Source organism: Podarcis raffonei, chromosome 4 (genome assembly GCF_027172205.1).
Source record: "Podarcis raffonei isolate rPodRaf1 chromosome 4, rPodRaf1.pri, whole genome shotgun sequence".
In the NCBI taxonomy this organism is placed as follows: domain Eukaryota; kingdom Metazoa; phylum Chordata; class Lepidosauria; order Squamata; family Lacertidae; genus Podarcis; species Podarcis raffonei.
In genome coordinates, this window is record NC_070605.1 from 87,387,075 (window position 1) to 87,397,983 (window position 10,909).

The 10,909-nt window shown below is 46.7% G+C and overlaps 1 long non-coding RNA gene across 1 annotated transcript; it reads left to right on the forward strand.

Annotated features, from left to right (window-relative positions):
• Window positions 1-4,306: 4,306 nt before the first annotated feature.
• LOC128412385 (uncharacterized) lies at window positions 4,307-10,053 on the forward strand. Its single transcript, XR_008330078.1, has 3 exons — window positions 4,307-5,080; window positions 9,654-9,679; window positions 9,908-10,053. It is a non-coding gene; the product is annotated as an uncharacterized LOC128412385 (long non-coding RNA).
• Window positions 10,054-10,909: the final 856 nt, after the last annotated feature.

Here is a 10,909-nt window from a genome sequence, read left to right on the forward strand (position 1 = left end):
TGTGTCCTCCTGTTAAAACGCAGCTGGTTTGCATCTGTCAGGACGGATAGAGGGACATTTCAAACTAACCTGGCAAGAGCTGAGAAGATCCGGAGCTGCCAGTCTTGGAGAACAACTCTTGGCTCCAGCCGAGTACCGTATGCCTGCGCCTGAACCAATTATCTCGCGTTACACAATTAGGGAAATCGACTCGCTCCTCAATCCCCACATCCTTTCCATATTGCGTATTTCAAGGCTGATCCAAACATGCAGAAAGAGTGTGGGATGCCACTTCAGACAGCAGGTGGGAAGCTGCGATTGCAAATACACCCTTAGCAGGGAGCAAGCCCCACTGAGCTCCATAGATGTACTTACGAATGGACACACACCTGCTATGAATGTTAGGGTACTAGGGATCAACAGCAGGACCCCTTGGTAGGTGCCTGATGATGGCAACTCCTGATGCCAGCCCTGTCTAAGCTGGCTTGGCATGTGGAGACTGGTGCTCTGACCTTTAAACAAAGCCGAAAGCACCAGATTAGAAGAATGATGGGTCTAGGATTGGGAAGCGGGGAGTGAAAATGAGGAAAGCACCATGCATCATTTCTTCACTAGGCCTGCCTGACAGCCAGCAAATTTTCCTGCAAAGCCCTCTTGCCTTCTTGCTTTTCTTGACCCCTTGACAGATCAAGAATCTTTCAAATCACAGTTGATTCCGCTGATGCTGTGATAAGTGCTATCTGTTAGAATAAGTGATCCTATTTGCCCAACCGAAGCATAAAAAAATGTTTCCATTAACAAGTATGCCCTGTGATGTTTTAGACATCTCGAATATCATTTTAGACATCTCTAATATGCGGGAGGCAGTGGAAGACAGAAGTGCCTGGCGTGCTCTGGTCCATGGGGTCACGAAGAGTCGGACACGACTAAACGACTAAACAACAACAATATCGTTCTAATAGGAGGAAAATAATGTTAAAACAGGTCAGTGTAGATCCAGCCACAGTAAGCCAGGCTCTCGCTTACCATGATGTACAAACCAGAGAAGTGTGATCCACAAAGCCTATTAAAGGTAAAGGGACCCCTGACCATTAGGTCCAGTCGTGGCTGACTCTGGGGTTGCGGTGCTCATCTCGCTTTATTGGCCGAGGGAGCCAGTGTACGGCTTCTGGGTCATGTGGCCAGCATGACTAAGCCGCTTCTGGAGAACCAGAGCAGCGCACAGAAACGCTGTTTACCTTCCTGCCGGAGCAGTACCTATTTATCTACTTGCACTTTGACGTGCTTTCGAACTGGTAGGTTGGCAGGAGCAGGGACCGAGCAACGGGAGCTCACCCCGTTGCGGGGATTCAAACCACCCACCTTCCGATCGGCAAGCCCTAGGCTCTGTGGTTTAACCCACAGCGCCACCCGCGTCCCTACAAAGCCTATTAGCCAGCGTTTAAAAGGAATCTGGGCTGCATTCTCACATATGCTCGCTCAGGAGCAAGCTAGATTGGATGCAGTGAAGCTTACTACTGAGGAAACTTGCTTAGGATTGTGCTATTAGTGTTCCTGGGATCTGTGGTTTCAGCTGTGGGTACACCAGTTTAAGCAGTCTGTGGATTTCAGCACAGTGCTCCTTGAAAAGGAAACCATGCAATAAATACAGAGGTTCCCCCACTCTGTTCTCTAGCACATAAGGGCTGACAGAGCAATCTAGGGGGAAATGCTGGCCAGCCTCAATTATAGCTTGCCTTGGGCCAATATTTACCATTTCCCTGCCTCAGCTCCACAATGTATGTAAAGTGGGAAGCTTGTGTGGTGTTGTGGATAACGACTTAGACACTGAGTCATACCATAATAGGCAGAATGGTGGAGTGAGGTGGTAGAGTTTGTGAACTGCACCACTTCAGAGCTGGGATGCTGGTGGAACTGTGCCAGTGGAACTGTGCCACTGAGCCTCTTGGGTTTGCTGATCAGAAGGTTGGCGGTTCGAATCTGTGCGACGGGGTGAGTTCCCATAGTTCTGCCCCAGCTCCTGCCAACGTAGCAGAGCGAAAGCACACTAATGCAAGTAGATAAACAGGTATCATTGTGGCGGGAAGCTAAACGGCATTTCCGTGTGCTCTGGCTTTAGTCACGGTGTCCTGTTGCGCCAGAAGTGGTTTAGTCATGCTGGCCATATGAAGGAAAGCTGTCTGCGGACAAATGCCGGCTCCCCCGGCCTGAAAGTGGAGATGAGCGCCTGGACTTAACTGTCCAGGGGTCCTTTACCTTTTACCTTACCACTTCAGACAGCTGTTTGCATGCACACACATTTTGTGGTGAGAACAATTATATCTGCACATTGAAGCCCAACATGAAGTGAGGTTTGCTATAGCCCTCTTCCAAATTTTCAGGGGGGCTGTTTTCTGTGTGCAGGGGGAGATTCGAAAAACATGACCCCACCAGCCTTTTGAAGTGGTGCAACCAGAATTCTACCCCATCTCGTTGTACGCAGTGCTATTTTCCTAGGGGAAAAGTGCCGGAACTCACCATGAACTTGTTCTCTTGGAATGGCTATGGTGCCCACATGAGAGGTGCCAGAACTGAGTTCCAGTGAGTTCCTGCTTTAAAAAAAGCCCTGATTGTAAGTAATCTGTAGTTTGGCTCTTAGACGAAGGGGAATGGCTCCATGCAGCCGTGAAGCCTGCTGGCTGACTTTGCCCTGTCTCTCAAGCTATTCCACTTCGCAGGGTTGTTGTGAAGATGAACGAACTGTGTGTTTTCCACCCTGGGGAAGGTTGTTGGCAAAGAGAACAAAACTTGTCCCTTGTGCACAGGAGTTGGAATATAAGACTTCCAAATCAATCAACGCTAAAGCAATAACACATAGTATAATAACTGGCAACTGCTTCATATCTCGGGCCTTTGCTTGCCAAATGTAATCAGATACCTGGATGCCTTTAGGATCCAAAAATCTGAAGGGCCACATTAATAGACACAATGCAGATGTCTTGAGTTTTATGAGGCCTGGTTCTTAATAGCAGCTGTCTTTCCCACATCGGTTGTGACCATCTGTAGATTAAGCCGAGCTGCCAGTTTCTTTCTGAAGCCGAGACCCCAAACAACACTGCCACATGCTCCTTCTGGGTTCTCCCTTCGTCGTAGGCGAGCCCAGTTCCTCCTCAGTTGTCCCAGCTTTTAACATCCAGCCCTTTGAGGAATGGATTCAATTTTCACCGAGGGCTGTTCCCAAGTACATAAAAAAACAAAAAGGCACTTTGGTTCTGTGGATTACACGTTTAATAGACGGCCGTGGAGCTGCTCCGTGGGAAATTCTTAGCTCATATATTTTGCAAGGCGGTGCCATTTGGCATGGTGGAGTATGGAATTGGTACACAGCTCAAATCAGTTGCAGCTGACTTGCCCACATGTGCGCTGAGGAATCGGGGGGAGAGGAACCCTCCTAACTCCTATTAATACATAATTGGCGCACTGTGCTGCGCAGATTTGCTCAGAAACGAGGACCACTGTGTTCAATGGGACTTTCAACCCAGTAAAAGTGCTTGGAATGGCAGACTGACCATGCAATTCTATCCCGGTCTACTCAGAAGCAAGTCCCGAAAAAGCACCTCCAGGGGGTATAGGATTGCCTCTGAGGCTGCACAACAGGCATCACAGCCCGGCTTCCTCTGAAGCCTTCATGCCAGTACATGGAGGCTGCTGAGACTGGTCGGCTTTGCATTTGATTGCATTCGCAGCAAAGCTTTGAAAGCATGGGAAATTGTGACTAGGGAACCGGCTGGAGATTATATATTGAGGGAGACTGTAGAAACGTACACACATAATGTCTGCCGGTCTCCCGTACATATTGATTGTGAAGAAATGGGGGGGGGGGGGGGAGGAACTTCAAAAGGGAATTTTGATTCATTAAACCCAGAGGTTTGCTTCCTTTATGCAGAAAAGGATTCAAGTGTGCATCAATACCTTTTTGTCTCTCTTGCAAAAAATGATAGGGGCATGATTGCCACCTTTTACTGTTCCCAACTCCACATGTGCAAGGTTTGTTTAGGTCATTTAATGGACACTGATTTTTTTTTTAATTTAAAAAATTAGGATCAGAGACATTATTATTATTATTATTATTATTATTATTATTATTATTATTATTACCAGTATTATTATTAAAATTCGATACTGCTCTTCATCCAAGGATCCCAAGACAGCTTGCAATATAAAAACACAAAAATACACACCTTGTAATAGAAGAAAACAGTACCCCACCACAGTGGGGCCATAGATTGTTTAATGAGCCAAAGGCCTGGGAGAAAGTTTTTGCCTGGCACCTAATGATATGTAAACAGGGGCGTGGGTGGCACTGTGGTCTAAACCACAGAGCCTAGAGCTTGCCAATCAGAAGGTCGGTGGTTCGAATCCCTGCGACGGGGTGAGCTCCCGTTGCTCGGTCCCTGCTCCAGCCAACCTAGCAGTTCAAAAGCATGTCAAGTGCAAGTAGATAAATAGGTACTACTCCGGTGGGAAGGTAAACGGTGTTTCCATGTGCTGCTCTGGTTCGCCAGAAGCGGCTTAGTCATGCTGGCCACATGACCCAGAAGCTGTACGCTGGCTCCCTCGGCCAATAAAGCGAGATGAGCGTCGCAACCCCAGAGTTGTCCGCGACTGGACCTAATGGTCAGGGGTCCCTTTACCTTCACCCTTTAATGATATGTAATGAAGGCGCCAGGTGAGCCTCTCTGGGGAGAGCATTGCACAAATGGGGAGCCACTGCAGAAAAGACCTCTTCTCATGTTGCCATCCTCTAGACCTCTAGTGGAGGAGGCATTCAAAGAAGGGCCTCAGATTATTGCTATTTATTTATTTTTATTATTGTTGTTGGTTCAGATGCTCTAAAGCACACGTGGGCAGCCTATGGCTGGGGGAGTGGGCTTCCCCCATTCTTCCACCCCACCAGATTTCTTCCAGTTCCTGGAGACTGACGGAGGAGAGAGGGCTCTTCTTGTGCTCAGGTCCTGATGTCACGAAAGGAAAGGCCGGCTAAAAGGAAAGAGGCAGTTCTGAGTTGGAGAGAGGAGATAGGCCATGAAGCCACTGCAAAACACTGCTTGGAACCTAAAATGTAGGTGTGGTTTGGATCAATTAAATACCTGTAAAAAAGCAATAGATGCACAGCGTTTATTTTTAAAATGCAATCTGATTTTTTCTTTTTAAAAGTCTTTTCTGCCCACCTGAAGGCCTTATAGAATAGGGAGAGGCGGTGGCATACCTGAAGATGGATAGTATGTCCATTCTGCATGGAAGAGCATTCATTCATTCATTCATTCATTTGTTTGTTTCCTTGCTTGTATACGATCCTATTGTCAGGGGCGCCATCAACAGCTCACTGGCTAACTGCCTAGTGAAGTCAGAGATGCAGAGAGCTTCTTTCAGTTTCCTTATTTTAATCCACAGAAACACAGGAAGACATGGAATGTACACACTCAAGTTGGAGCCAATGTTGCTCAGAGTGCTGCTCCAACCCCCTGGCAGCTACTTCCTAGCCCTCCTGCCACCTGTGGCTGCTGCTAAGGGAATCCCTCTGACTTTATTTGGCTTTCTGCTCCGAGACACGAAGGGCACGCCTGGTCCTAGGGATGAATCCTAGGTGGATTTAGAACAGTGGGTCCACTTCAATCACACCAGGTGCTGAGCCTAGGGGGTGCTGCAGGGCATCAAAGTTATGACATAGTGAATTGAGCAGAACAGAAGGCGAGAAGTAGGGTGGGGGCCTGGACAAATTTTGGCCTTGCACAGGGCACTGCTAAAATTTGAAATACCAAAGTCCAACCCTGCCAATGGCTCTAGGAGAGAGTCTAGCAATCTCTCAAATACATCAGTCTAAGACCCCTGGCACAAGAGAGGATCATATTCAAATATATACCATTGAAGTGGTGCATATTTTCCTATTTCTCATTACCGTCTTTCAGTTTTTGCTCCCAGAGTATCACATTGTCGAAAGATATCGCCACTGCTGTTGAGAACAGTTTAGCTACTCTATTTTTGGCACCGGGGAAAAAAGTTTATATAACAATTCACCACAAATATCTGTGCAGTCATATATTTTAATGTTTGCTATCACAATATCTTCCCCAAGTGGAATGCATAATTCCAGAGGGCTTTTTGTGTCCCGACCACAGCATGTGTTATAATTTATCCAATGACTGGGAGCCATCGTCGTGCAAATTGGAAATCTCACCTCCTTCCCTTGCTCCCCCCCCTAGAGTTAGTAAGAGAAGGGAAAGCAGGCCAGCGAAACAGCCTGACTTTAATGCCATGCGGTATTTCATTCAATTGGATGACAATCTTTTGCTTTGGAACCAAAATGGAAGTGTGGTCTTGTGGTTTACACCCTGGAACTGAAGTGGTACTCAAAAGATTACAGCAATGTTCCCAATTCTCACCAAATCGCAGAGAATCAAGTTCGGTTCCCACACACACACAATCCCTCTCCTTAGACACATCTAGGACTGTGCTTCATATGCTCTTAATATGTTAAAAATGGAGCCAAGCAGCTTTCCTCTGGGCCACCCAGAAAAACTGGACTGGGTCTGAAGACTCCAGAGTATGCTTGATCTACTGAAGGTCTCCAGTGTCATGAACTGGCAGGACAATGGGGAAGAGGATCCTGGTGAGGTGTGTAGCCAGGACTGGGACACACTGGGGCAAACTGGGGATGGGGAAGTAGCGGTTGGTGTGAGAAGTACTCATAGGGTTATGGAGGATGACGAGGGGATGGGGGTCAGGAGCCAGAGGAACCAGAGTAGCAGGACGTGTCAGCAGAGCTAGAGAGGCCCCTGCCTCCATTAATGTGGTGGGCTCTGAGGAGCAGCAGGCTGGGTGATCCAGGAGGCTGAGGCAGGTAAGGGCCCACAGCCCAGCTCACTAGTTGGCCAGGTGGGGCTCGCTAGCTCTGGGAGGAGGTGTGTGATTCCTCAGCTGGAGTAGGCTTGGAACAGGTGAGGGTCAGATGCCTCCTCAAGCCCAGATGCTGCAATCATCATGCAAGATACAAAAGGGCAACAGATCTGAGGTGCTGGGTCTCTTCAGCTACCCATGTTGATGGACCTCAGCTTGGATGCTCCAGGAGCTCTGCAGGACTGTGCTTAGGTTTGGACTTTGGACACGTGGATTGACCCTGGACTGGGAACTTGGCATACTTATTTGCTACTAGGTAGGGACGCGGGTGGCTCTGTGGGTTAAACCACAGAGCATAGGACTTGTTGATCAGAAGGTCGGCAGTTCAAATCCCCGCAAGGATCCCCGCAAGCCACAGAGGAGGTGATGATGATGATAAATGAGGAAGTGGGAGAGAAGGGGGGGGGTGAAGATTCACTCAAGACAATGTCATTATCCAAGAGGCTGGGTTCTATATCCTCTCTGCGTAAAGATTGGAATAAAAAAGGACGGTAATAAATTTTTCCTTGTCTTTATACTTTCCTGGGCAACCAGCTGGGAGCCGCTGACAGCATCTTGACACCTGGTTTCACCCTGCTCCTCTGAATGAATGTCACACCTGCGTTTATACCTGTGCTGCTTTGCCCATGCTATTGGAATGTTGTGATGTTTTATTCCTTTTGCTTTCTTCCTTTAATTCCATTTCAAAAACAAAAACGAAAACCTCTTTGTAGTCTAAATCAGGGTTTCCCAAACCTGGGTCTCCAGCTGTTTTTGGACTACAATTCCCATCACCTCTGACCACTGGTCCTGCTAGCTAGAGATGATGGGATTTGTAGTCCCAAAGCAGCTGGTGACCCAAGTTTGGGAAACCCTGGTCTAAACACAGCAGTGGCTAGTGACTATTGGAACTGGCAGGGTGGAAAGCAGTGTGATCAACACAGGATGAAGCCAGAACCAATGATGGACATTTTTACCACCATTTCCCCCCAAACTGAGTTCTGACACTAAGTGCAACTCTGACACTAAGGAAGCAGAAATTGACAGCAGCAATGCCTCCTAGGCTGGATGTAAGAATTCTGTCAGGTGGGGGCTGGCTGAGGAGAGACTGAGGTTGGTGGGGCAATTCAGTCTAATGGACCAGCCTCTGCTATGTAAACATTTGCAAATAATGCATTCCTTGGTTGCGGGGGGGGGGAGGGAGATTAAGGAAGAAAGTATGGTTTTGTTCATAAATGTGCTGGCGAGAGAGTAGTTTCGTCGGTCTGAATTTTTCATTACATTTTTGAGGTGAATCAACTGAAGCCTCAGACATCCAAGACAGAAAGTTTCAGGCATCTGAATTACTGAGCATTGAAAGAACTTCTGCCCAATGGCAAATATTTTTTTCCCATTTTGACAGATGCATATTCCAGATATCCGTTACTGGCATTTTTTCATCTACCTCATCGGATACTTTGCTTCCTGCTCTGGATCCAGTATTAAGCACATGTGGTATCCCATCTTTTATCAGAGATGACAGTGGGCCAGTGCTCCGGCATCTAGTCACCCCCCCAACCATCTCCCCCCGCATCAAAACGTTTTTGGAACTTTTGGGATTCAACTATAAAGAAGATCACATCTTCTTGGCCACAATCCAATGGCATGGCTAGGATACTTTACACAAAACAATTGAAACTGAAGATTATAAATTGAATTCTATTAAAAGCACTCTCTAAATCCATTTTGAGATACTGCAGGCACATACCTTATCCAGCAAGGAGAAAATGTCTGGAGACTGGGGGAAAACACACCAGGAAATGAAAGATCCCCCACCAAAAAAATAGAGTGAATCAGGGCAAAGTTAAGTGGGACATCTCCTCTGTAACCCAGTTAAAGATTGTTGACCTCAAACTAAAAACATATCCAATAATGAGATTTTTTTTTAATATTAAAAAATATCTTATTTTTTCCTATTTGGTAAATGTTCTTAACATCTGATTGAAATTTTATCTCACAAGGACACAAGTTCCCTGAACTCCTTTATTTATAAAGGGAATTAACTTTTATGGAACTGTTACAGTTGTGACTAAAGGCAGGATGGAAGAAGATGTGACAATTGTACCTGTGGTCCCAGCAGGTCCTTCAGTCACAAGGTGAGCCCAGTTTAGCTGCATTTTGCTTTGCACACATGCAAAAAGAATCAAATACTGATTTAAACTGTCGACTGCCTTTTCCTCGTGCAAACCTGTATCCCTCCAGATGTTGCTCCCACAATCCCTGACCATTGACCAAGCTTGCTGGGCCTGGTAGAGTTCATCAACATGCAGACGGCCACAGCAAACAGCCATGCCTTCAACAATGTAATAAACTACTGCACACTGGCCCTTTTTAGGGCAGCTGTTCACATGCTTCGTGGTACATATTCATGTTCACTCTGCAAACTTTTGGTGTACCCATGTTTCCTGAAAATCCCATGATGTTCTCGGTTCGACTTTCCTGTAGGCATGACAACAACCTTGCTCCTTGCTCATGCAAATTCATTGAAAGTTTATCTAGCCTTTGATAGATTTGTAATGCAATTTCTTTTCTCATTATTTGTTGAAGAATGGTTGCTTGGGGTGAAGGGGTGGAGAAACCACAGGATAAATTTTCAGCACACCACTAGGGAAGATGGCGACTGTGGCCTGTGCCTGCTCAGTCTACGGCTCAGATCTTGCTGGCTGAAAATTTCAAGGGCCCTGTTGTCTCTTATTATGCTTCTTTCTCTTTTAAAACAGACTTGGACACTACAGTGGTACCTTGGGTTACATACGCTTCAGGTTACAGACTCCGCTAACCCAGAAATAGTACCTCAGGTTAAGAACTTTGCTTCAGGATGAGAACAGAAATTGTGCTCCGGCAGCACAGCGGCAGTGGGAGGCTCCATTAGCTAAAGTGGTGCTTTAGGTTAAGAACAGTTTCAGGTTAAGTACGGACCTCCGGAATGAATTAAGTACTTAACCTGAGGTACCACTGTACAGCTCTTCAGCAGAAGACTTCAAATAAAGGATGGTCCTCTGCTGGCTCTTCAAATGGAGGACAGCTTTCTATGATGTAAGTACCCTACTCTCACAGCCAGACACACCCCATGAGCTTAAAACATGTCTTTTCCAAACAGTTATGTGCGTTCAGTAGACTAGGGGGACTGGGCTAGTAACCTACATGTCCCCCTGGTGCCTCCTTCCCAAAGGCTGAGAAGCTTCCACCCAGCTTAGGGAAGAAGGCATGATGATCACGCATGCAATGCCCCTCCAATCTTCCTCACAAATTGGTGTCTCTGGCCAAAACTGTCCCCCTACAAAAATTTTCACCACATCCCACTGTTCCCAAAGCATCCTGGGAACCGTAGTTCTGTGAGGGTAAAAGACTGTTCCCAGGGTAGTAAAGGGACCCCTGACCATTAGCTCCAGTTGTGGCCAACTCTGGGATTGCGGCGCTCATCTCGCTTTATTGGCTGAGGGAGCCGGTGTGAGGGAAAGAGTATGTTTCAAATGTACAGCCATGCAGGAGCTTACTTGAAAACAACAACAGGGTCCCCCCCTCCCTCACGGTACGAAAGAGCTCAGTATTGATGAGTGGAATTGCAGCTCAGTTTTGGGAGGTGAGGGGAGGGAAAGGAAGAAAAAAAGAGAGAGGGAGAGAGAGAGGAAAGGGGGCTTGGAATTCCAGCTGACCATATGTGTCTGGATTCCTTTATGGTGTCCTAACACATAGTTAATTGTAAAGCTCTCTGCGGACAATGAAATTAGTGTCACAGTTTTTATTTTTATTTTTTAAAAAACAGCTTCGGCCTCTGGGTGCACCTGTTTACAGCCTTTTGGCAGACGTGGTCAGGAGGTTCTGCGTATGTATGAACGACTGTGTCTGCCTCTGCAGCTGTTCCACTGCCATTAAAATACTACATTTATTTAGCCTTTCTGAACTCCACAGTTTGGGCTAATTAAAAAAAGAAGAGGGAAAACAAGGAGATTCTTCCAGAGCCAGGTCTGGATTG